The 25,097-nt window shown below is 36.0% G+C and overlaps 1 protein-coding gene across 1 annotated transcript in view; it reads right to left on the bottom strand.

The window, feature by feature from the left end:
- kek2 (leucine-rich repeat, immunoglobulin-like domain-containing kekkon 2 protein) overlaps positions 1-25,097 on the bottom strand; it is a 562,599-nt gene that overhangs the window by 18,163 nt on the left and 519,339 nt on the right. Inside the window, exon 6 of the transcript XR_012460208.1 lies at positions 5,598-5,752. The gene's annotated coding sequence lies outside the window, so the exon portion shown is untranslated. The remainder of the gene's footprint in view (positions 1-5,597; positions 5,753-25,097) is intronic.

Genomic DNA, 25,097 nt, shown 5'->3' with positions numbered 1-25,097 from the left:
TAGAGAGTGCTACCACTGGGTAGTTTCTCTCCTCCTGCTCTCCTCCCGCGACAGTTCATCACTCTCTCCATATTTACTGATTGTATACAGCTGTTTGCAGATTGTAAATTACAAAATAAATTAAAAAAAAAAAATTTAGGAAACTTGTTTTAGAATTGCTGCTCATCAAACTGACGGCTACGTGATAGTAATTTACAAAATTAAAATTTACCAATTATTTAGGTGCCCGATATGAGGTTGGATTTGTAAATTTCTCTCTAATCTTCTGTGTTAACACAAATTAAGCAAATAACAAAAAAGAATATGAAAACTATACTTACAAATCAATTGAATCTATGAATTAGAATGCGAGATCAAATATCAGACAAATTTATAAGAATAAAAAGGTTTATACAAATCATCTGAATAATTATTCTTCTTTCTGGAATATTTCTGTACTTAAAAAAACGCTTAATCGTAAAATGTATACCTCTAACGTTAATTTATCAATACTTTTATGAAAACTTAATTCAAACAATGAAGTATGAAGTCTTAATGATACCTTCACTTGATCTCATGAACTGGTAATAGATATACAAATTTCAGCCAATGAGAAGTAGATGAAAATTTAGGCAAAATCTCTTGTTCGTTATTCCGAAACTCATTTAGTGGTAGCGTTTTTGGACTAAATTTTTTGTATGTTCCTGACAAGGGGACGCTTCTTTGGATGAACTGTGATTGTTAGTGGCATTTTAAAATGCTAACTATTGCTAAATTTAGCTATACAGTGGAACCTCGCATAACGAGCACCTCGCGTAACGAGTTTCGACTGTATCAGTGCATTAGATACGTGGAGAATATGAAACGCATATGCGTAAACAGGAATGACTAATCGAAGAATGCGCAGTTTTCGATGAGTCAGCGAAAACTGCGCAGTCAGCGAAATGTCATTAGAAAACTATCGTTATGCGAAACATCGCTCGCTATAAGAATCAATTTGTTTTACTCGTTTTGCGAATTACTCGTTAAGCGAGGTGCTCGTTATGCGAGGTTCCACTGTATGCGTTTCATATTCTCCACGTATCTAATGCACTGATACAGTCGAAACCGAACTTCACCGAATGAGTGGTGCATAGGGAAAGTCCATATAGTGACATTTGTGTTTAAATATTGTAACGAAGTTGACCTGGGCAGAGAAGAAAGGCTTAGATTGTTCTAGGGGTTGAACGATCATAGTCAAGAGCTATCCACAGAGGAACTTGTTGAGTTGCAACACATTTCACAACAAGAATTTGTGGAAGAGAATTTATTAGACAAAGAGGAGAAAATATCAGAGGAACAACAATCTTCCAGCGCAATAAGAGAAATGTTGAAAGCATGGGAAACTGTTGCAACACACGTAGAAAACTATCACCCGAATAAGGCTGTGGCTATGCGATCTATAAATTTATTTAATGATAATGCTGTGTCACATTTTGAAGACATTTTGAAGCGACGGCAGAAACAAGGAACATTGGACAAATTTATAATTAAAAAGGATTAATTATGAATGTACATATTTATCTCAATTAATATATGTAATTTATATTATATTACATCATATGTACATATGTATATAATTTTTTCGAAATAAATGTTATAAAAAAAAATTTTATCAATATTTTTTTTGCATGGAACCAATTATCCCCTTTTATTTTAATTTAAATGAAAAAAATTGTTTCGCTTAACGAGTAAGGTTCTGGAACGAATTATGCTCGTTAAGCGAGGTTCGACTGTATTTCAGAATAGCTCACCGTATCTCTAAATGTTTGTTACAGTTTAACACTCTATAACAGGATTTATATGTTCCTATTCTTTTCGGGATGTTTTGCGATTTCAAAAACTAAAAACAAAACAATCATGTTTAATTGGCCATCATACTGTCCAAACCTGGTTTCTTTTGTCTGAAAGATGAAATCTTTTAAAAAAAGACGTTAAATGATAACAATTAAATAATCATAATCATAAAATTAACAATTATATAAACCGTAGTACGATCAATTATCGACCTGTAGCACATTAGCTTCACATTCACGCAACATTGTGTGACAAAGGCGTTGCAGATTTTATAAACGGTAAATGCCCCATTTTGGTTATAAAAACAAATAATAGTGGTTAGTTATTTGGGGGATTAATTACAGCCACGCAACACTCCAATTTAAATTAAACTAGAATGACTATTGCCCATAAATAATCCAATAATGAATATCAAATCTACTTGAATAAATTGTGGCTTTTGGTTATTTTGCTAGCAGTTAATTTAAATAAATTTAAAAGTGGAGTAAATACGAGAAAACTAAAATTCATGATAATAATTTTAAATATTATTATTTTATTTAATAATAAATTACATAGCAAAAATAAATGTACAAAATAAATGAAGCAATGGCAAAGCCGTCTGCTCGAGAACACTGCTTAAATATGTTTTAAAAGATACAAAATAAACAGTAAATACATTAATTTTCATTCATCGATATACAAGTTACAATTTTATATTTAATTTAATTTAATCTGACGTAAAAAGGAAAAGAGAGTCATGCTTTCCTAATGCAGTCAGTATGTGCATCTGCATAAACTTGATTAATAAGAATATGAATTACTGAACCAAGGGCCGAATCTAGATCATCTTTATTACAATCTTTTCAAACTAGTTGAGGAATTAGAGGTAATGAGGTAGTATTTGAATCAACGTGAAGTTTAATAGCAACAGAAAGCGGAAAATGATTTGAGAAATAATATTTTAAATATAAATTCTAATAAAAAAAAATAGAACAAGAAAGTAAGTAATTAAATCTTTCATGAAAACAGTAAAATAAATAAAACAAAAGTAATGAGGAAATGGTAACCGAAAATAAAACTGCAGCTCCTTGAATTCTATAAATAAAACGCAGCGGAATTGATACCTTCTGAGACGGTCGGTTATTACAAAAAATTGACCTTTAAGATAGAATGTAGCACTATTGTGAAAAGAACATTATATGTAAATCAATTTGCCTTTATTAATTCATTTTAATCGCGAACTTAATCTATTTTTGGAGGCTTAATCCAGGGTTAGTGTTAAGAAAGTGACTTTTCTAACCGTGCAGTTTCTATCGAGACCAAAAATTGTCTACACGAACTTGACTATGTATTTTGTTTATAGAATTGATTTCATTTAAAACTGAACATCAACCTTGTACCCAGCATTTAACTAACAAACGAAAGCTAGTAAGTAAATATGAGAAAGAATACAAACAGACAAAAAGTAAGTGTAAACACGTAGGAACTATTCTATGTTACAAACAGTTGCTACTATTACAAGTACTTGGAAAATATTTACTGTCGAAAAGAGAGCGAAATAACTTTATGTATGGAACCTATATTGTTTATTTTAATGGATTCCACTCGACTGAACTTACAAAAAAAAACCAGATTTACATTCTTCTTCGTTCATGGCGCTACAACCCAGTGATGTGGGTCTTGGCCTCCTCAATATGTTTCCGCCAGTCGTCCCTATTTTTAGCAACCGCCATCCAGTTACGAACTCGAAGGATGCTCTTAGCATCTTGAGCCACACCGTCCTGCCATAGTTAACCTGGGCCCCACCAATTCTTCGTTTCCTGTCTGGTGTCTCGCGTAGAAGTTTGGAGGGAACTTCGTCAGCATCCATTCTCGCTATATGGCCAGCCCATCTCAATCTGCTCAAACTTGATCCAATAAGATTTACATTATTCAATAGTTCTTATGAACTAACATCAAGTCAAGTTCTGGGGTTCTACCTGGATATTATACTGTCATTTAAGACGACTTATTGGGATTGAACTTCCCTGTGAATATAAACAAAAGTGATTATTTGTAAAGAAATTGTATGTCCATAATTGATTTTGTTAATACTTCTCTTTTATTGTTAGTAGTGATATCCTACTTATCGACCTCATACACATTATAACTGATTAATTCTGTTAAACTTGATATTGCCATCCAACATGCAGCTCAAATAGTCCGATCCAGACAATATGCCATCTCGTTTAAAGCGAGATCTTGATTCGATCTTACTGAAGATTTCTAGCAATGGCTGGCATCCCTCATGACGTTACCCCAGGATTACACTGTAAATTCTTTGTCCACCACCTGTCTTCTTACATCATACACCTATCCCACCAGCCGACCATGTGCGGTACCTTGGAATGTACCTAGACAAGAGACTTACCTGGAACCCCCATACGAGACTTAAACGTACCGAACTAAACAAACGATGAACAAAAAAGTAGCCAGACTACTCGACAAACGCTTAAAACTCTCACTACAGAACAAACGACGACTCTATACAGCTCTTCTCACCGCCAATATGGACTTACGGACTCGAACTTTACGGAACAGCTAAAAAATCCAACATCAATAGACTGCAAACACTCCAATCCAAAATACTCCGCCGAATAGTAGACGCTCCATTCTATATGTTAGCAACCACACAATACATACAGATCTCCAAATTCCACTCATCTCCGAACTTGCCAAAATACGATATAAAAATTTCTCATCAAAAACTCTCACTTCATCCCAACCCTTTAGCTGCAAACTTGTCTTCAACTACGCTACCCTCCAATCCTCGAAGACGGCTGAGGCGCCGTTGGCCCCGTGACCAACTGGGTGACTAATGGCGGCCATCACTGGATGACCGTCATTCACGTCTGCCACGTTATCTATATATACATTCATCACATTTACCTATTGTACCCTGTAGCTACAGGTGTAAATTTCAATAAAAGGATAAAAATATTTTAATGAATTCTTTGTATGAATACAACTTCTTGCTGGCAATACTTGCTAAACAGGGCACAATTTATTTATGATATTAAATGATTTATTCTCTAATTATGGCACTTCAAACATCTATACACACTGGCGGTCGGACTCTCCTCAATGATTTGCCGACCTCCGGGACAATGTAAAACACTTGTGAAACAGATAATAAATATTTGAGACCAAATCTAAAACGGTAACTCCTGGACTTCGAACCTGTCCCACAGATGCGTTTCTTTCTAATTTCTAAATAATATTGGACAGTCATATCCACGTCGTCGGAGAGATTTTAGAATTAATTTCCTACTTAATCAGGTAGTTCTGCGGTAAGAAGAAAATTTAATAATAAAATATCATGGTAAAATGAATGCAGTAGGGATAACATGAAATAGAGGGGATAGAGTTGCGGGGAATTGGGGAGAGAGGGCTTAAAACAATATAGGGAAATTTCATTTCTGCCCCAGTGGTTGCATTATCCACAAACCCAAACTCGGAGCGGGATGGTGGCCTCTCAGAATTATATATCCAGTTGACTGTTATCAAATTAGCTTATTCTCTTTTCATATTATTTATTTTTATTTATTAATTTTTTTTTATGTATTATTAAATGCAGAAGAATGTAATGCGGAGTATCCGACCGCATTGTGGCTTGCATTTTAAATAGAATTTGTTGAATACTGAGTTCAGTAGGGTTACTGCCAGTTTTTTGAAGACCATAAATATTCTAAATATTTCACCCTGATTTATAATATTTATTAAAATTAATTCACATTATTATTGTAAAATAAACTACTTACATTTTATTTGTAATCTAATCTATCTTTTGTTTTGGTTCTATCTAACCAGATCAGCCTGATGGAGGCTGACGTTCTTCAGAAACATTTCTCTTCACTTTGTACGTCTGGGTATTTCCAACTCAGCATCCTACATCTGCGCTCTAAATAGAACAGAACTATAAAATGATAAAATTGACAATTAAAATAAGATAAAAACTATATATTATTTAAAATCATGGAACCTGAAGTAATTAAAGCAAGTAGTAAGTAAAGTAATCGCCTATTTTTTCAGGCGGGGCTTAACGTCCAACTACCAATTAGGTGTAGTGGACAGAGGCGACTAGCAAACATACTTTACTGTAAATTTCTTTTATTAACCATTAAATAAAATCCAAGGCCTAAAGACCGGGAATCGAACCCAGTACCACAATACATATTAGCTTCGCAGGTCTCGCCTCTAACCGCTCGGCTACCGTGGCGCCTAGATTAGATTAGATTAGATGGTAGATGGGACGGGACCTATACCCCAAGGCACCGCAGCCACAGAAGACTTATTGTGCCAGTCCCTTCTTAGTTCTAGTAGGCGAACCCTCCCCTCCTAAAGAGGTCAAGGACTTTCCCTACTAGTTGTTTTTGCGCTACTATCTCCTTCGGCCTCAACGTTCCAAAGGTTTCATAGCGCAAACTTTCGATTGCAACGCAATCGAACAACAGGTGAGAGGCCGTTTCCTCCTCTTCCTGACATAATCTGCACAACGGCTCCGAGCTGATAAGCCCCACCTTGCGCAGATGCTTCTTGAACCTACCGTGCCCCGTGAATAGGCCTGTAATCAGAGTAATCTGATTTCTGCCCAAACACAGGGTCTCTTTGGATCTTTGCTTACACAGCCAAGGCATCAAAGTCTTGCTGTGTTTAACCCCAGGACACATCACCCAGTTCTTTTCGTGCCCCCTCAAGATCCAATCTCTGAGAGCCGCGCGAACCGAACCCCTGGTGATCCCCAGGACAGGCTCTGGACCGATGAAAGGAGTGTTAGCCCCATTCCTGGCCAGATAATCAGCTTTTTCATTCCCTTCAATACCCACATGACCCGGCACCCATTCCAACCGAACTTTGTTGTGCCGCGCCAGTAGTTCTAGGGCCTTCCTGCATTCCCAGACCAGGGAAGAGGTGATTCTGAAGGATACGAGAGCCTTCAGTGCAGCCTGGCTGTCCGAAAAGATGCGAATCTCCCTATTTCTAGGTTCCATCCGCAGGTTTTCCTCAGCACATATTTTAATAGCAAAAACCTCGGCCTGGAAGACTGTGGCGTATCTCCCAAGAGATCTCTCAATGAGTACCTCGGGTTTAACCCCATACACTCCAGACCCAGTCCCACAGTCCATCTTGGAGCCATCGGTAAACCAAATGCCTCCCTTCCGGTACTGATCCGTCCAGTTTACCCTCCATTCAGTCCTCGGTTTAATACACACCTGAAAAGGAGTCTCGAAACTGTATTCCGTGGCGCCTACCTGAAGTAATTATTTATATATAATAACATAAGTAAACATTTACAATACTTGAGAATACATTGTTATAAACCATTTTTGTTATTACTTTTTTTTTTTTTTTAAATTTATTTAGCCATTTACAATCTGTATAATACACTATACAATAAGTAAATAAGGAGATAGAAGTATAGAGGCGTGAAAGGCAGGAGGAAAGAAACTGCCCAGCGGCAGCACTTTCTACAGGATATTTATTTTAGGCCTTCAGACTGCGAGGAAGTCGCGGGGCCACTGGCGATTCAGTCGGCGAGGAGGATTGTCAGGAATATCAGAGGAGGCGAGAGACTGTACTAGAGAATTGGAGCAAGTGGAGAGAGCACTATGGAATTTTTGATATTTAGTCTTGGCTAACTGGTGTACGAAGGAGATGTTAAGGTCGTTGTGTAGAGTGAGGTTAGTCACGTAGAAAGGAGCGTCAGCTATCTGTCGGAGGAGTTTTGACTGAAATGTTTGTACAGTCCGTACGTTTGTAGGTTTGGCTGAACCCCACAGCTCTAGTCCGTAAGTCCACATTGGTTTGAGGATAGTACTGTATATTAATCGTTTGAGTTCAATAGGTAATTTGGAGCGTCGTCCAAGAAGTCTGTAAAGTAGTTTCGCACGTTTTGTCATAGCTTGTCTTTTAAGTCTAGTGTGTGGGTTCCACGTGAGTCGCTTGTCTATGTAGAGCCCAAGGTAGCGCACCAGATCTGTATGAGGAAGAGGATTGCTATTGAAGAGGACAGGTGGACAGGAGCCCCGCCTGAGAGTAAACGTGGCATGCTGGCATTTCTGTGGGTTCATTTTTGTTATTATTAATAAAACTTATAATGGAAAGACAACAAAATACAGTATTACGAATCAGCAAACTGGCAGCAAATACATATTATTTGACTTCATACATTTTTTTATTTTTTTTATCTTTTATTGTAATTTACCACTGCAACAGTTGTTGCAACAAGCAAATATGGTGAAAGAGAAAAGAAATAAAAGGAAATCATGAGTGGAGAAGGCACCCAGTGGTGCCACTCCAGTAACGTGCTTTGCTCTCACGATAAGAGATCACGAGGCCATCTTCTCTTCAATCTCCTTAGAGGATTACCTGGTAATGTGGAGGAAGATAGGTATTCTATGAGAGGGTTAGGATGAGCTACTGTAGAGGAATGAAATTTTAAGAAACTAGTTTTAGCAAGATCTGTAATGAAAAGGATTTTGAGGTCATTATGGATAGGTGAGGTTAGATACATAGAACGGAGCGTTAAGAAGTTTTCGAAGTATTTTTGACTGTAATGCCTGGAGGCGTAGTGAGTTGGAACGTTTAGTCGATCCCCATACTTCGATTCCGTATGACCAAATAGGTCGCAGTAACAGCACGTATACGAGTCTTTTGTTTTGTTGGTTAAGTTTCGGTCAAGTAGTCTGGCGAGAAGTTTGTAGCTTTGGTTAGTTTCTTGTCTTTCCAGTCTAGTATGGGGGATTACATCTCAACCGTTTGTCTAGGTGCAGTCCAAGGTAGCGTACTTTGTCAACAGCTGTTATAGGAGTTCATACATAACGCAAAAAAATTATAAAATACTAAAAACTGATTCCATCATAGACTTTGATAAAAAACTTTCAAATAAAACCAACTTCATAACGATGGCCATATCTGCGCAAGAATGATGTAGCCATACCTTCTCTTCATTCTGTATTATCAATTCACACCTTGCTGCGACAGATTTAAAACAATGATTAAGCTAACAATAAACTGAAATTACTGGAAAAGAGAAGTAGAAGAATACAACCTTCACTCTTTCGATTTGCATTTCAGATAATTTTAATTACCTAGCTTCTTATTAGTAGAGAATCTGGCTTGGTAGAAATGCTTCAGTTTTGTTCTCAAGCTTAATCAAATTCCTGGCCCTGCCGCAATCAAATCCTCTCAAGCAAATTATATTATACCTTTCTCCTTTTTCTGTTCGAGGGCACTTTAGTTGCAAGCATCCTTAACTCTATTCTCTTAGGACGCTTGCGTCATCCACTTCCTGCCTTACGAGACCTACTTTAAAAAAGTAGATCGGTGAGGTTTGTCAGTTCCGTGCTTGTCAGATGCTTCTCATTTATCTCTTGTCGCTGTCTTATTTTTTTTCTTTTTGACTCTAAAATATCATATTCCCCAATCCAAAATACAGAAAATGGCCAAAATACAGCTAATTGTACAAAGTTAAGTATATTTTTTTCCGGGTCTAGCAGGCCAATTAAAATTTACAAATTGTCAGTTAAGTAGGCAAGTAGTTACTATCAAATTGAACAAGTTAGAATTGTAGTGCTTCGGTTCTATTTCCTCTAATAACTACGTAATTTTACTTTAATGAAAAACTGTTAATTAAATTCAAAATTTTAATGAGGAAAAAACGAACTATTTTAGCTGTGTCATCTACTGTATATTGGCCATTTAAATTTTCCTCGTCTTTTCCTCGTCAAATTACAACCCGAGGCATTAATTTCATCAACATTTCACGCTGAGCTCGTCAAACTTTCAAAGACCAAAAAATAAAAATAAAGATATTTAAAATTACCTCGGCCTATTGAATACTTTATTAAATATCTTAATTTTTTTTTGCGTTTATTTGTGCTACAATCAGCGCGTTAGCGCTATAAGTAACAACGGTAACAGAGTAACAAATGAAGCAAACGAGTGGAGAAGTTACCCAGTGGTAACACTCCAAAACATTAGACTGTTAGTCACACTCTTCACTTGAGAGGAGATCAAGAAGGTCCACTGCCCGTCTTGTCGGGTTGTCAGGAAGATTTCTAGAGGAAAGATTTTGAGCTAAAGGATTTGGAGTTTCTCTATCGTGTTATTGCGACTTGGGTGATAAAAGGAATGTTAAGATCAGTGTGTACAGTCAGGTTGGAGACAAAATGGAGCTTTTACAATAGTTCAAAGTATTTAAGATTGTAGAGATTGAATCCTTTGGAGAGAGGAACGTTTGGTTGAACCCCACAGCTCTATTCCATACGCCCAAATGGGTTTCAAAGTAGAAGTATAAATCAGTCTTTTGTTGTCCAGAGAGAGTTTTGATCTTTCGTCTAAGAGTCTTTTAAGTAGTCGATAGCGTCTGTTTAGTTCTGTTTAGTATGGGAGGTTCCAAGAAAGTCTTCTGTCTAAGTAAAGCCGAAGGTAGCGGGCAACGTTCACTACTGGTAGAGGTGTTAGGTTATAGATGACTGGAAGAAGAGTAATGCGACGAAGAGTGTTTTGAGATTTAGTTTTATTAAGTTTCAAAAAAAAAATTTTTGGTCTTTGAAAGTTTGACTTCTCTATTTCTTGAACCACTGTTCTAATCAGGAGATGTGTGATTGCTGGTTTCTGTGAGCTAGCACAGTATCATGGTTGGTGGGTAGTAAGGCGTTGCTATCCGCGTATGTGAGATGTGTGGTGTTAGGATCAGTTGGTATTTAAAATAATTAAAATTTTAATAGTTGTCTAAAAGAATGGGCAATATTTTATGAAATTGATTCCGAACAGTCATGCTGTACCTAATTAAAGCCAAGTGCTAAATTAAAAATTCCTGTCCCATTTATAATTACAAAGCCCTATTCACTTGCCTGTATTAACCACAGTTCCAGTATTAAACCACCATATTGGCCGGCGGCCTCCAGTTTGCTAATTAAAAAATTTCAAAAATCCAAATAATTTTTGATTCCCATCGTTTCTACGTCCATCGAGACCACCACTACTGGACTTCTAGGCCTTAATTTTTTGTTATCCAAAATGGAGTTTGGCATAAACATAGCAGCTTATTTCAATTAAAAATTCTAAATTACTGAACAGAACTATAAAATGATAAAATTGACAATTAAAATCAGATAAAAAAATATAAAGGAGGGTCGTTTGAAAAGTCCGTGCAAAGTCAGAGAGATAGCACCACTGGCGCGTATCGAGGTTATGTTTAGTTAGTAGCATCTCTTGGAAGAACACACACCAAGTTTCAGCCAGATCGGTCTATTTCTTTTTGTTTGGCATTCGTTTGAATCGAGGAAGTCGAGTGATTTTCAAAAAATGGACGAAAAAGAATTTCGTGTGTTGATTAAACACTACTTTATGAAAGGCAAAACGCTTCAGGAGACTAAAGAGAAGCTTGATAAACATTATGGTGACTCTGCACCTTCGATTAGAACAGTTTATAAGTGGTTTCAAAATTTTCGGAGTGGCCATATGGGCACAAATGACGCTGAACGTTCTGGACGCCCTGTAGAGGTTACTACTCCAGAAATCATTGATAAAATCCATGATATGGTGATGGATGACAGAAGAGTGAAGGTGCGTGAGATTGCTAGTGCTGTGGGCATCTCGAATGAACGGGTACATAATATTTTGCATCAACATTTGGACATGACAAAGCTATCCGCAAGATGGGTGCCGCGATTGCTTACGCTTGACCAAAAACGAAATCGTGTGAAGTGTTGCAAGGACGGTTTGCAGCTGTTCCAGAAGAATCCGCAGGACTTTAAGCGTCGTTTCGTCACTGTGGATGAAACATGGATACATCACTACACTCCTGAGACCAAAGAACAATCTAAACAAAAGGTTACCAAGGGGGGAATCTGCGCCAAAAAAGGCGAAGACCGTTCCTTCGGCCGGAAAGATTATGGCAACTGTCTTTTGGGATTCGCAAGGAATAATCCTCATCGACTATCTGGAAAAGGGTAAAACTATTTTAGGATAAACGCCTACGATTGGCCCACCAAAAAAGTCCTTTTCCATCACGACAACGCACCAGCTCACACCTCAGCAGTTGTGGTCGCAAAATTAATGGAAATACGGTTCCAACTCGTTTCACATCCCCCCCTATTCTCCAGACTTGGCTCCCTCGGACTACTATTTGTTCCCCAATATGAAGAAATGGCTGGCGGAAAAAAGATTTTATTCAAACGAGGAGGTGATTGCAGAAACGAATGGCTATTTTTCAGACTTGGACAAATCCTATTATTCGGAAGGGATCAACAAACTAGAGCAGCGTTGGACGAAGTGTATAAGCCTAAAAGGAGACTATGTTGAAAAATAAAAAAGGTTTACCCCAAAAAATTAAGTAGTTTTTATTTTTGCACGGACTTTTCAAACGGCCCTCGTATTTAAACAAATAGATCCTGAAGTAATTATTTATATATAATAATATAAGTAAACATTTACAATACTTGAGAATACATTGTTATAAACCATTTTTGTTATTATTACTAAAACTTATAATGGAAAGACAACAAAATATAGTATTCCAAATCAGCAAAATGGCAGCAAATACATATTATTTCATCCAAAATAAATTATAAAATACTAAAAACTGATTTCAGCACAGATTTAGAAAACCTTCAAATAAAACTGAATACACTAACTTCAAAACGTTGGCCATATCTTGTGAAATATTTTTGCACAAATCAAATAAGTGCCTATCAACAAACTTCTGTCGAATGTGTCATATGCAGGGTATGTAATGAAAACGGTTGAATTCTCAAAATGGCAATTATAAATCAGCTTCAGTAAAATATATTAATATTTAATTTCATCTGCAAATTTTCGGAAAAGATATTTTTTTAATTAGAAGAGATTAGTATTTTATCCAGCTTTTGTCGGTCATATCGTTGGTTTTGGTTGTCTTAACATGCCCGACATATTCGCCGTCAGATGGTATTATTGAAAAAGTATTGCAAAACATATTTATTGAATTATACACAATATAAATATAATGTATCGATTTATTTTTTACCTGGACATAATATTTATGGCAGTAAGAATAAAGAAGATATTAATTTTTAATAATTTAACCAGAAATATCTTATGTTCACTTCTAAGATCTAGTAACATCGGGAAATCCCAGACAACATAGAACAAATTTGTTCACAACACGTACTAGAATCGTCCCTCTCCATGCAATAGCTTTCATAATCCCTGGACACATCTTAAATCCAAAACCGTCTGCTGAAACTCCTTTCATCCCCTAGATTGCAAACCCACTCTGCTGCAAAATAAGATCCTTCCATTCCCTAGAGAGAGACTCAAAAAAGAATTAAAAATATGTCCTTCTATATCTTTCTCCTCCAGCTGCAGGTTTTCTTTTATCTTTTATCCCCGCAAATGATATCCTTGTCCGATTCTAAGCGTACCGTGTACTGCTGACGACGGTAGCTTAATGTAAGTACATTGTTGCTTTATAATTTTTGGAAGTAATGTATATATTGTAATCAAGATTTTATCTATGATTAGACATTGGCTCCCGGAGCCTTCTCAATGCATGGTCAGCATTCAGACGGGGTTCTCTCGCTCTAGATTTTCACGTTTACCACTTCTAGGAAGAGAAAATGTAGGCATGGTTGTATTTCCGGCTAGCCAGTCTAACTGTACTAAACCTTTCTTTTACAGGAACAATGACGAATTTTTTACCATGTTCCACTTCAGTTTAATTTTGACAATCAAACCTCTTTTAATTGAATTGAATTCTGGTACTTCCATTAAAATTAATTAAATGTGTAATTGATGTGTTAATCTCTCCATTATCTAAAGCTTCTCTTGGAAATAGGTCATCTGACGCCAAAGTGTCAAGGCGAGGATATGTAGCTCTGTACATCTTGTATATTTAAGGAATTAATTAATTATATTCAATTCTGTATGTTGAGTATGTTGAGAAACGTATAGACAGCTTTACTCAAAAACGAAAATTAAAGTACGAGGTGTGTTCAAAAAGTAACGGGAATTTTCGTTTTTTGAAAAAAATATTTATTTATTCATCTACATTAATATTGTCGCCTTCAAAGTAGTCCCCTTCGCATACAATACACTTGTGCCAGCGCTTTTTCCAATCCTCGAAACACTTCTGAAACTCGATCTTTGTGATAGCTTTCAGCTTTTTCAGCGATTCGCTTTTAATGTCATCTATGCTTGTAAAACGACGGCCTTTTAATGTTCTCTTTATGTTTGGAAATAGAAAAAAGTCACATGGAGCCATGTCTGGCGAATATGGAGGCTGGGGCATCGTTAAAGTTTTGTTTTTGGCCAAAAATTCACGAACAAGAAATGAAGTGTGAGCAGGTGCATTATCGTGGTGCAAAATCCATGAATTATTTTGCCACAAATCCGGGCGTTTTTTTCGGATTGCTTCACGCAAACGGCGTTGAACTTGTAGGTAGTACTCCTTATTGATTGTTTGACCTTGTGGCAAGAATTCATGATGCACTATGCCATTAAAATCGAAGAACACAGTGAGCATAACCTTCACATTCGACCGCACTTGTCGAGCCTTTTTCGGTCTTGGCGATCCAGAATGCCTCCACTGGGACGATTGAGCCTTAGTTTCGACATCATATCCGTAAACCCATGTTTCGTCACCTGTTATAACACGTTTCAGTAGATCCGCATCGTTGTCGACTTCATTGAGTGACTCTTGAGCAACTTCCATTCTCCGCTGTTTTTGTTCGAAATTCAACAATTTTGGAACAAATTTTGCTGCCACACGTTTCATACCCAAAACATCCGAAAAAATTTCATGGCATGAGCCAATTGATATGGCAACATCATCAGCGACTTCTCTGATTGTGATTCGGCGATCGTTCATAACCATTTCTTTCACTTTTCATCGGTTGTTGATGTGCTTGGACGTCCAGGTCGTTCGTCATCTTCAACGTTTTCGCGGCCATCTTGGAAACGCTTATACCACTCGTAAATCCTTGTTTTACTCATAGCAGACTCACCATATGCCTTTATTAACATTTCACACACTTTATTACACTTTATTTCATTTTTTACGCAAAATTTAATACAAATTCTTTGATCCATTTTTTTTAACAAACAAAAATCGCCAAGCTCGAAAAACACGTCTAACCTTAACGGCTGCCACTTAAGAAGTAAACAATGAATATTACTGAAAATTTTATCGTACTTCAGGGGCATGTGTACCAACATAATAAAAAAAAAAAATTTACAATCAGACTCTCCAAACCCGCGAAATTTAAAAATTCCCGTTACTTTTTGAACACACCTCGTATTACTACACTACGGGGTTAATTGACAGTAACAATCCTCTCGGCTGGGGAAGATGAAGAATGAAATCTGGAAGCCGAGACTGATCGGTTTTAAAAATAATTTAATGAACAGAATCTATTATATAATCAATCCAAGGTATTTCTAAGACAACGATGTTTTGCGCCGTAAAATATTATATCATTGAAAAGAATACAATTAAGGAGCTTGTTAAAGGTAAAAAGTAGGGAGGAAAAATTTGTGACATCAAAATAATAACGACCAAAGTTAGTTCATTCTTAAGTGACTAATTAAAAGATGAGCTCAGTATCCCAGAAACAATAGTTTTTTTTTTTTTTTTTTTTTTTTTTTTTTTTTTGCGCATCAACAGCTGAGGTTATTAGCGCCCGGAGCTTTTTCCAGTGCACTGCCGGCCTCCGGACAGTGTTCTCTCGTTACAGACAACACTGTCCATCACCGGACAGTGAGCTGTAAGAAGCTCCTAGGAAGAGAAAATCTAAGGGTCAGCTGCTGGATTCGAACCCGGGACCTCCGCGTGGGAGTCCAGTATGCTAACCTCATAGCTAATCCCTTCCCTAAATAAATGTTACTTTGGAATTCATTATAAGAGTTTTAGAAAAGATTTGGAACAAATGACAGCTAATTATATTCAGCTAGTCTTGACATTTATTCTTCTTAAAAAACTCTTACCAATTAAATTCGATTTTAAATCATCTCCTCTGTAAAAGAAGTTACAGGAATTATATATTTTCTTTTTAACGGTGTACAAGTATTTTCGCAATTATCCCCAAAAATCAGCTCGAATCACTTCAAATAAAAAGACTGAGAATAACTTTTGTATGAAACAACTGAGCAGGACATTTGATTTTTTTGGGGGAAAATGTAAAGAAAGTCTGCCAGCAGTAATTTGGTACAATGTACGGGGAATGCCAATAAAACAGTGTATCAATCTTTTTTCTTTTTTTTTATGCAAAATTGAGACGAGATTTCTGCGTTTATTATTATTATTAATGGAGCCAAAGATGTTTATGCTCCAATTTCGTAATTCTCTGAATTACACACAATTCTGCTCAACTAAAAATAATAATTTCTAACTCTAAAATTGAGATGAATATCTCAATATCTACGCCGAAAATGGTATTGTTTAAGAGACATTGATGTCGAAATATTCTGGATTTAACTTACTCGTACATTCAAAATTAGAATCCCCTTATCCTCTTATCGTACTTCTCTGAATTTTGCTTAATTAAAAATAATTTCCGCCTCTAAAATTGAGATAATTCTCTGTATGTAGTAAATTCTAGAAGATATGGAATGTTTTAAATACTAAAAACATTAATAATGTTAGGCGCCACGGTAGCCGAACGGTTAGAGGCGAGATCTGCGAAGCTAATACGAGGGGGTACCCAAAAAAAACCGGAATTATTTTTTAAAAGCTATTTATTTACAAATTTTTTACAGAACAACCTTATCCCCTGCAAAATACTCTCCATTACAACTAATACATTTGTCCCACCGGTGCTTCCACTGTTCGAAACATTTTTTGTAGTCATCTTTAGAAATGGCTGACAGCTCCTTCTTCGTTTTTTTCTTGACCTCTTCAATGTTGTCAAATCGGTGACCTTTCATGCCCTTTTTCATGCGTGGAAATAAGAAAAAGTCGCACGGAGCCAGGTCAGGCGAGTAAGGTGCGTGGGGCAGCGGAACCATGCCATTTTTAGCCAAAAACTGTGTAACAGAGATGGCTGTGTGTGCAGGTGCATTGTCGTGGTGGAAGAACCAGTCTCCTGTTTGCCACAAATCGGGTCTTTTTTGGCGAACACTATTGCGCAATCTTTTCAAAACTTCCAAATACAAGGTTTGATTGACGGTCTGACCTGGGGGGACAAACTCTGAATGGACTACGCCTTTGGCATCAAAAAAGCAAATCAGCATTGTTTTGATGTTTGACTTGACTTGACTTGACATTTTTTTGGTCGGGGTGAAGATGACGTCTTCCATTGGCTCGACTGTTGCTTTGTTTCTGGGTCATAACCATAGCACCATGACTCATCACCAGTAATTGACCTTTGACAGAAAGTCTGGATCAGTTTCAAGCTGTTGTTTCAAAGCACGACATGTTTCAACTCGATGTTCTTTTTGATTGTCAGTCAGAACTCGAGGAACAAACTTGGCAGCAACCCTTTTCATCCCCAAATCTTCCGTTAAAATTCGCTGAACCGAGCTCCAAGATAACCCACTACTCTCTGACAATTGATCAATTGTCTGTCGACGGTCTGTGAACACCAGCTCTCGAATTTTTTCAACATTTTCGTCGATTCGGGCAGTTGATGGACGTCCAGAACGAGGTTTGTCATCAATCGACATGTCGCCATTTTTAAACCGAGTAAACCACTCGTATACTTGAGTTTTTCCCATAGCGTCATCTTTGTAAGCTGTTTTCAACATTAAAACACTTTCAGCAGCATTTTTGCCGAGTAGAAAACAAAATTTCAGAGCTGCACGTTGTTCACTTAAACTTGCCATCATAAAAAACGAAAAAAGAACAAAACAGCGCTGGTAAAAACAATCACTGCAGATGAACAGAACAAGCCAAGCAGACAACACAGGCAGGACTGAACTGGCAAGGAATTGCGCTATACACGTCTAGCGGCAGAAATGCGTACTACATAAGCTCCATGCGCGGCAACGCAATTCCGGTTATTTTTGGGTACCCCCTCGTATGTATTGTTGGTTTAGTAGGTTCGATTCCCGGTCTTTAGGCCTTGGATTTTATTTAATGGTTAACTAAAAGAAATTTACAGTAAAGAATGTTTGGTAGTCGCCTCCGTCCACGACACCTAATTGGTAGTTGGACGTTAAGCCCCGCCTGAAAAAATAGGCGATTACTTTACTTTTTACATTAATAATGTTAAAACAAAAAAATATAAATCAACAAAAAAAATACTTATTAAATTTAGAACGTTATTCCTTCAGTAAAGACGATCACAATACTTCCTCTTTCTAGGGGGCAGCAGACAGTAAAAAAATATTCTGAAAAAACGTCAAAATGTGAAAGATATCAATATTTTGAAAAAGAAAAAAATGTAATGGTTGAATGATTTGAAAAACATTATTTGTTTTGCAAATTAATGGAAAAATAAAGATGGTTGCAAGTACTGTATAAACTAGCAGGCAGTGACGTAAATAAAACGTTTTATAAAACTTATACCAAAAAAAAAGGCGGAAATGTTCCATTTTAATTTATGCTGATGAGAACAGATTGATAAACAAACTGTGTGGACCAAATAATGTTTTCTTTCAACGCGACAAGTGAATACAGAGCAGGTATTTTTTTTTTAATTTTATAGATTATTCTCTAAATTACTCATCTAGAAAAGTCCTTAGTTTAAAAAATTAAGTATAAGGGTTGATTAAACGATAAAAGTTACACAAATCAGCTAGTGGCCCAACATTTCATTCATACTTCAGCTCGTAATTTCAGCCATTTAGAAACGTTCGAAAAAGTTTGAGTACTATTTAACATTTATTCCCTTCCTAAAGTACATATGTACTATCGATACGGTGACCATTATTTTTGTATCAAAAAACAGGACAAGGAGGAAAAAAAAACCTATAAAAAATATTAATACGTTTATTAACTCGAGATCGGTTATTACAAAACAATGGCCATATAATGTGGCCCATGTTCAACCGAAACTGAGCGACTACTTGCACTATACACTTATTAATTAGTAACAAAATGTAAATAGTAACTCTTGTAAATAGAAAAAATAGTCAGTCTTTTAAAATCACAACAAAATTTGTTTTAATGTCACATTCTTTAAAACTATACTAACGACAATAATATACAAATATATCTAATTTTCACAATATGAAGATCAGATCTTAACAAAATCGTATATAAATCTTCGAAAAAATATTCATATTTTCATTAATTTCATTGAGTATAATTAAAATTTCATTGAAAAACAGTACAAAACAGTACAAATGAATAAAAAACAGGACATTTATGCTTAAAAAAAAGAAGAAGGACAGCGTCTTAAAAAACAGTACTGTCCTGCCAAAAACAGTACGAATGGTCACCGTAACTATCGAGACCCTATAACAGTGATGGCGAACCTATGACCCGCGCAAGCTTTTTCACTGACCCAAAATTGCTAGGCAACCATTTTGTTTGTTTAAGCGGGTTGATTTAGATTTTCTAATTGTTGTGGATAATTTATATTCTATCTGTATTTTTTTCAATCACGCATTGGACACAAAAGCAATTTAAATGCTATCTATAACCTTTAGTTTCATCATTACAGTTCTAAAACGCAAATGACGACAAATGCTTTTGTAGTATTTGAAATAAAGCAAAAGTTTTTACAAAATATCAAATAAAATGTTTAATTTTACTCATATTTTGTTCGTTAAAAAAAAATCGACAACCCAAAGCAAATAACCATATTTAGATTTTTCTTCAGATAAAACACACTTTTGTAAGTTTTTGTTTAGTTATGTTAGTAAAAAGAGACTTCCATAGCTCTCGTTTCGTCCTGTTTTACCCTGTTTAGCCAACTGAATTTTAAAGATGTTTAGTTTTGAAAATATTCAGTTTAAAATTTGTAAACTTAACTCTTGTGCAAATGGGCATTAGTGACCCAAGAGCCCTAATAGGCCTAGTAGGCCTAAGAGTAGGATGGCACTTTAATGTCACTTAGGGAAGCCCTAACCCCATTATCCTGCAAATGTTTAACAAAACCAGGATAAAATTTACAGAGTTATTTGTAAATAAATGTTGAAAGATGGGGCCCTTACATGACTCCTTGCATAAAGAAATTTGTAAGAGGACTTAGTGTTTGAAGTATTATGAAATTCGAATTATTAGAACCAATTTATATGAGAAAATTAGTGTAAAATTGATTTAAAGAAATAGCAGAATTGCTTGTGGAACCTGAATTTCAGTAGAATTTTTAAAACCAGTGTCGATGGTAAACTAACGCAAGTATGAAAACAAATTTCAAAAATTTGTTAAGGAATGACAAGAAAATGCACCAATAAAAACTATCAATTGAAATGGCAGACAATCTAGGCCAATTTTACATTTTTTTATATTATAAAAACAATTTCAACCAAGTGAGAGAGAATTGCTGGTAAGTATATACAAAACTTTACTGGTAAACTAAATTTACAGTGTTAAAGACGTTTTACCTGTATTTCACTGAAATGACAACAACTACAATAAACTTTCTGCTTTAATTTGTTAACACGGTGTTGTAACATAAATTATTCAAGTTATAATTGGCCTAATGTACGCATTAAAGTTTCAGAATGAAAAGGCATTAATTTTACTAGCGCCTGAATAAAACATTACAACCTTCCTTCGGGAATACATCCTCAATTCCGATAGCCATGTTTTTTAAACTTTTTCATCGTTTTTTTGCGCCATAAAAAAAGAAAAAAGTAATGAATTATATGCCCTTAAAGAAATGTTAATCTTAGCCACTTCATTTACATTCTAATTTCTTTTAAGTTCAATTTGTCAATATTGGCTTCATCATAAAAAAGATCTGTTATAAAACGGAGTTATTTTAACCTTGTTTCTGCGATCTAACGGATAAATTTGGTAGGATATTATTCGGTTACATATAGAAATGTTTTCAGATGTGAATTAGGATTGGTTACGTGACAATGAAGGAGTGGGAGTGAACCAAATCTGAAAAATTATTAGGTGAAAATGGGAAAAGTGGACTAGTTTGAGATTTGCAGTGGTGAAGTTGGCCAGTTAGTTTCTATTTCTTTTTAAGCAAGCTTTTTCTCACAGCACTGCCGGTCTCAGAACAGTGTTCTTACATTACCTGCACACTTCCGTCACTGGTAGTTGGATAAGATTAGATTCTAATAGGGCGGCTCTTAAGGCCTACGCCACTGCGACCCCTTTGGATCTATTGTGGGTCCCCACACTCTAGAGATCGCCCTCCAGACCCGTCCGTTTAATCAGACTCTTGATGCTGGTAAAGCTCTCAAGGCCTTGGTTTTTCCTCCCCTGAGAAGTAACATCCTTAGCCAGAGCAAGCCCCTCACACTGACACAACATGTGAAGAGCCGTTTCTTCCTCTTCTGGTCAAAACCTTCAGAGGCTATCTTCCTGCCAGGCCCATGCGATGCATGTGTTTTCTGAGCCTGTAGCGGCCAGTTAATAAGCCCTACAATTATCTTTATAGCCCCACGCACTTGACGGATTAATTCTGCAGTCAGCCTCGGCGAATAGCCTATAATGAACTCCTTCGCCAGTCTCTGCCCTGTTGAGACCTAGTGGAGACTGCGGCCACTATGGGTGGAGACCCATAGTGGCCGCAGTCTTAAGACACTTGCGAGTCCTCGAAACACGGCCCCGTGTCAACGAAGTGTCCTGCAGAGCCTATCCTGGCCAATAAATCTGCCACTTCGTTTCCCTTATATCCTGCATGACCAGGCACCCACACTAGAAAGACCTTATTTTGGTCACTAATTTCCTTCAGAGCACCCAGTTGTTAAGTCAAGTATTACAAAATTTGTATTAATATGTAAATACGTAACTTGTAACATCACCGTAAGCAGGATTATCAAAAAATGAAGAAAATAAGCTTTAAGATTTCTTACCTCAAAATAATTGCCTTTTGGATTGCTGATTTATCAGTGAAATTTAGCTTCTTTGACGTAAAAGAGGTCCAATCAATCTCATAGGAAAGGGTGTTCTTCTAGTAGGAATAATGCAAGTAGCTGATAACATCATCGTGGTTTCCGTAGTGGGGACTAAATGTAAACTGATATTACACATCTTCGTTTGAAATATTACACGTATCTACACATCTATGTTTACCAGCAAGATTGGAAAGGGTCTAGCGCACAATAATACAATAGATCAGAGGTCGGCAACGCGGCGCCCGCGGGCGCCACTGCGCCCTTCAATAAATTTTAGTGCGCCCTTAAACTATTGTTAATTTTGACAAGAAATTCAAAACGTAAATTTTAAAATTCCTTGAATCTACTGTACGTCAACGGTGACGCGCTTACGCGTTGAACTGAAATGAACTGAGCAATCATGTCAGTAGTAGTCAGTAAACAAGAGAGCATAGATCAGGAGAGTTTGTCACAGGTTTATGCCATCCCTATTATGGACTCATCGAAAAGAAAACGTACTTATTATTTCAATGCCGAGTGAAAAAAAGAGTTCCCATATTGCTGATATGATTAGCGCAGTTAATTCTTTCAAATGTAAGTTGGAATTGTTAAAAGCGCATTTGTTGAAAAATTCCTTGTCTCACTTTCAAAATGTCAAACGAATAATTGAAAATTAATTTAAATTTGAGTGTTGGTGAATTTGACACTACATCGTACATAAAAACCATTGATACATTAATAATCGAATTTTCCTCGAGATTTCAAGATTTTCTACCGTTAGAATCAGTAATTCCATTTTTCGTCAATCCATTCAATGTTCATGAATCTGATTTGCCTTCCAAAATTTCAAATTATTTCGATGTTACTAACATTCAGGACTTAGAAATGGAAATAATTAATTTGCAAAATGATATTGTTTTAAAATCACATTATGTTGATAAATCAATTTGGAAATTAGTTACTGAGGAAAGTTTTCCTATTTTGAGAAAATGCGCTCTAAAAATATTTTCATACTGTGGAACTAACTATAATTGTGAAGCCCTTATTTCAAATATGACATATTTAAAATCTAAATATCGATCACAGCTTACGGACGCACATTTAGATAACTGTTTAAGAGCGGGTAATTCGTCGTATATGATCGATTATGAAAAAATTGCAGATGATATGGCAACCCAAATATCCCATTAAAATAATTTTATATAAAAAATATGTCATTGCTCTTGCCACCATCTTTAATATACTTAAAAACATTCTTCTGTATTTATTTAAGATTAATAATAACCTTGTTCTGTAATTAAATTTATAAATTATAAAATTAATAAATGAACATTTTTTATAAATATGAATATTATTTTTTCTGTACCTCGGAGGGAAAAGGCACCATGTCACAAAAAGTAAATTTTACAGGGGAGCCAAATAAAGACATTTTTCCAAATTCATTTTTTGTTCCACTTTTCCGGTTATACTCTTTCCTGTACTTCTCACCATAATTATTATAGTTGGTATGGCCACTTAACCTCCCATATTTTAAAATATTTTATTTTGATCTCCATTGTGAAAAAAATTTATGTCCATGTAGTGCCTTTTACCCTTAAGTAATGAAGTATCATAGTGCTTTTTAAAAATACATAAATCGCTTAATAGTAAACATAGGACATAGTGCTTTACACCTGTAGAAAGAGCAACAAAAAATTTGTAAAATGATGCCAAAATCTGAAAATCGAAAAAAATGGACATGGTGCCTTTTCCCTCCGAGGTACAGATTATATTTGTTAGGTCAAAAAATAGTTGGCGCCCGCCATGAATTTTTAATTTAGTATTTCACTCTTTACATTAAAAACGTTGCCGACCTCTGCAATAGATCTAAGTTGCCTTGCTTTAAAGTGTACAGTCTTGGGTACCACATGGTGCAATAGTTATCCCCACCACGCCCAACTGTCAAGATTGTGAACACAAACAAAACAAAGAACCAAGTGAGGCCATCTACTGGACTCCAAATGAACTACCCCTAACCAGCTGTTAGCCTAACCTTTGAGATTTTTCTCTTTCTAGCAGCTTCTCACAGCTCTATCGAGAGAACACCATCCGGACGCCAATGACAGATGTTAAATTTAAAAAAAAAAAAAAAAATCTTAATCTGGCAGAACAAATTTTAGCAATTTATCTACAGCGTTACTGAATGAATTTAATCCTTATAAATGAATGGAATAAGGACAGAGAATTAATACTATCATTTTGAAGAAATATGAATCCCTGCTAAGCACACTTAATGCAACCAAAAACATTAATACCCTTTAAATGATGTTCAGTTCAAATTTCTCCTGTAAAGAATTATTTTCTTCCAAATATTTTATAAAATCTATTCTGGGAAATAAACTTGAGAGGATTTAACTGCTGTATTTGTTAAATTAATGAATTCTGTGTATATATGAACAAACAAATGTAGGATTATTTAAACAATACTTTTTCTTTTATACCTAGATTTTCTTTAGACAAAAACACCTGCTAGTATTTCACGAAGAAATCCCGGGTTTGAGTCCAGCTGTAAGCAATTGGATGTTTTCATCCTAGGAGCAACTGAACTGTAAAGATAGAACACTGTCAAGAGTTCTGGCAGTGCCCTAAAAAAAGCTCTGGGCTCAAATGATCTATCAAAAAAAAAAAAGTATCTTGCTTTTTTTCGTTATCTATTATGTACAGAATCGAAATTAAATCTAATTACAATACATAAACAGTTTACCAATAAATTTAAATTGATGCTTGGTGAAAGAGCCCTAGCCGATAAAACAAATTCATCAATTTATTCCACAAAATATTGATTGGTGAATAATTAAGAAATTATTAAAAATTTATTTGTGATTTTAAATTTTAAACAAGGGCAGGCCCCTTGTTTCCTTTATACCCATAAAAGCTGGAGTCCCTCAAGGAAGCGTTCTAGGCCCTTTTCTTTTTCTAATATACACTGCTGACTTACCTCTATCTCAAAATACAATAGTTTCAACATTCGCTGACGATACTGCTGTTCTTACATCCCACTCCGATCCGATACAAGCCAGTCAGAACAGTCAAATCCATTTAAATCTTCTTGAAACCTGGTTCCGAAAATGGAAAATAAAAATTAATGAACAAAAATCAGTGCACATTACTTTTACATTACGAAAATCTGCAAGTCCACCAGTTCTACTGAACGGAGTAACGATTCCTCCAGCTGACGTAGTACGATACTTAGGACTGTATACAAGAGACTCACCTGGAACCCACATACTCGACTGAAACGACAAGACGTGAACAGACGCTACAAGCTACTAACTAGACTACTTGACCGCAGA

Source organism: Rhodnius prolixus, unplaced genomic scaffold (assembly GCF_049639745.1).
Source record: "Rhodnius prolixus isolate KJV_2025 unplaced genomic scaffold, Rpr scaffold_10, whole genome shotgun sequence".
In the NCBI taxonomy this organism is placed as follows: Eukaryota; Metazoa; Arthropoda; class Insecta; order Hemiptera; family Reduviidae; genus Rhodnius; species Rhodnius prolixus.
This window is presented reverse-complemented; position numbering and strand designations above follow the sequence as displayed.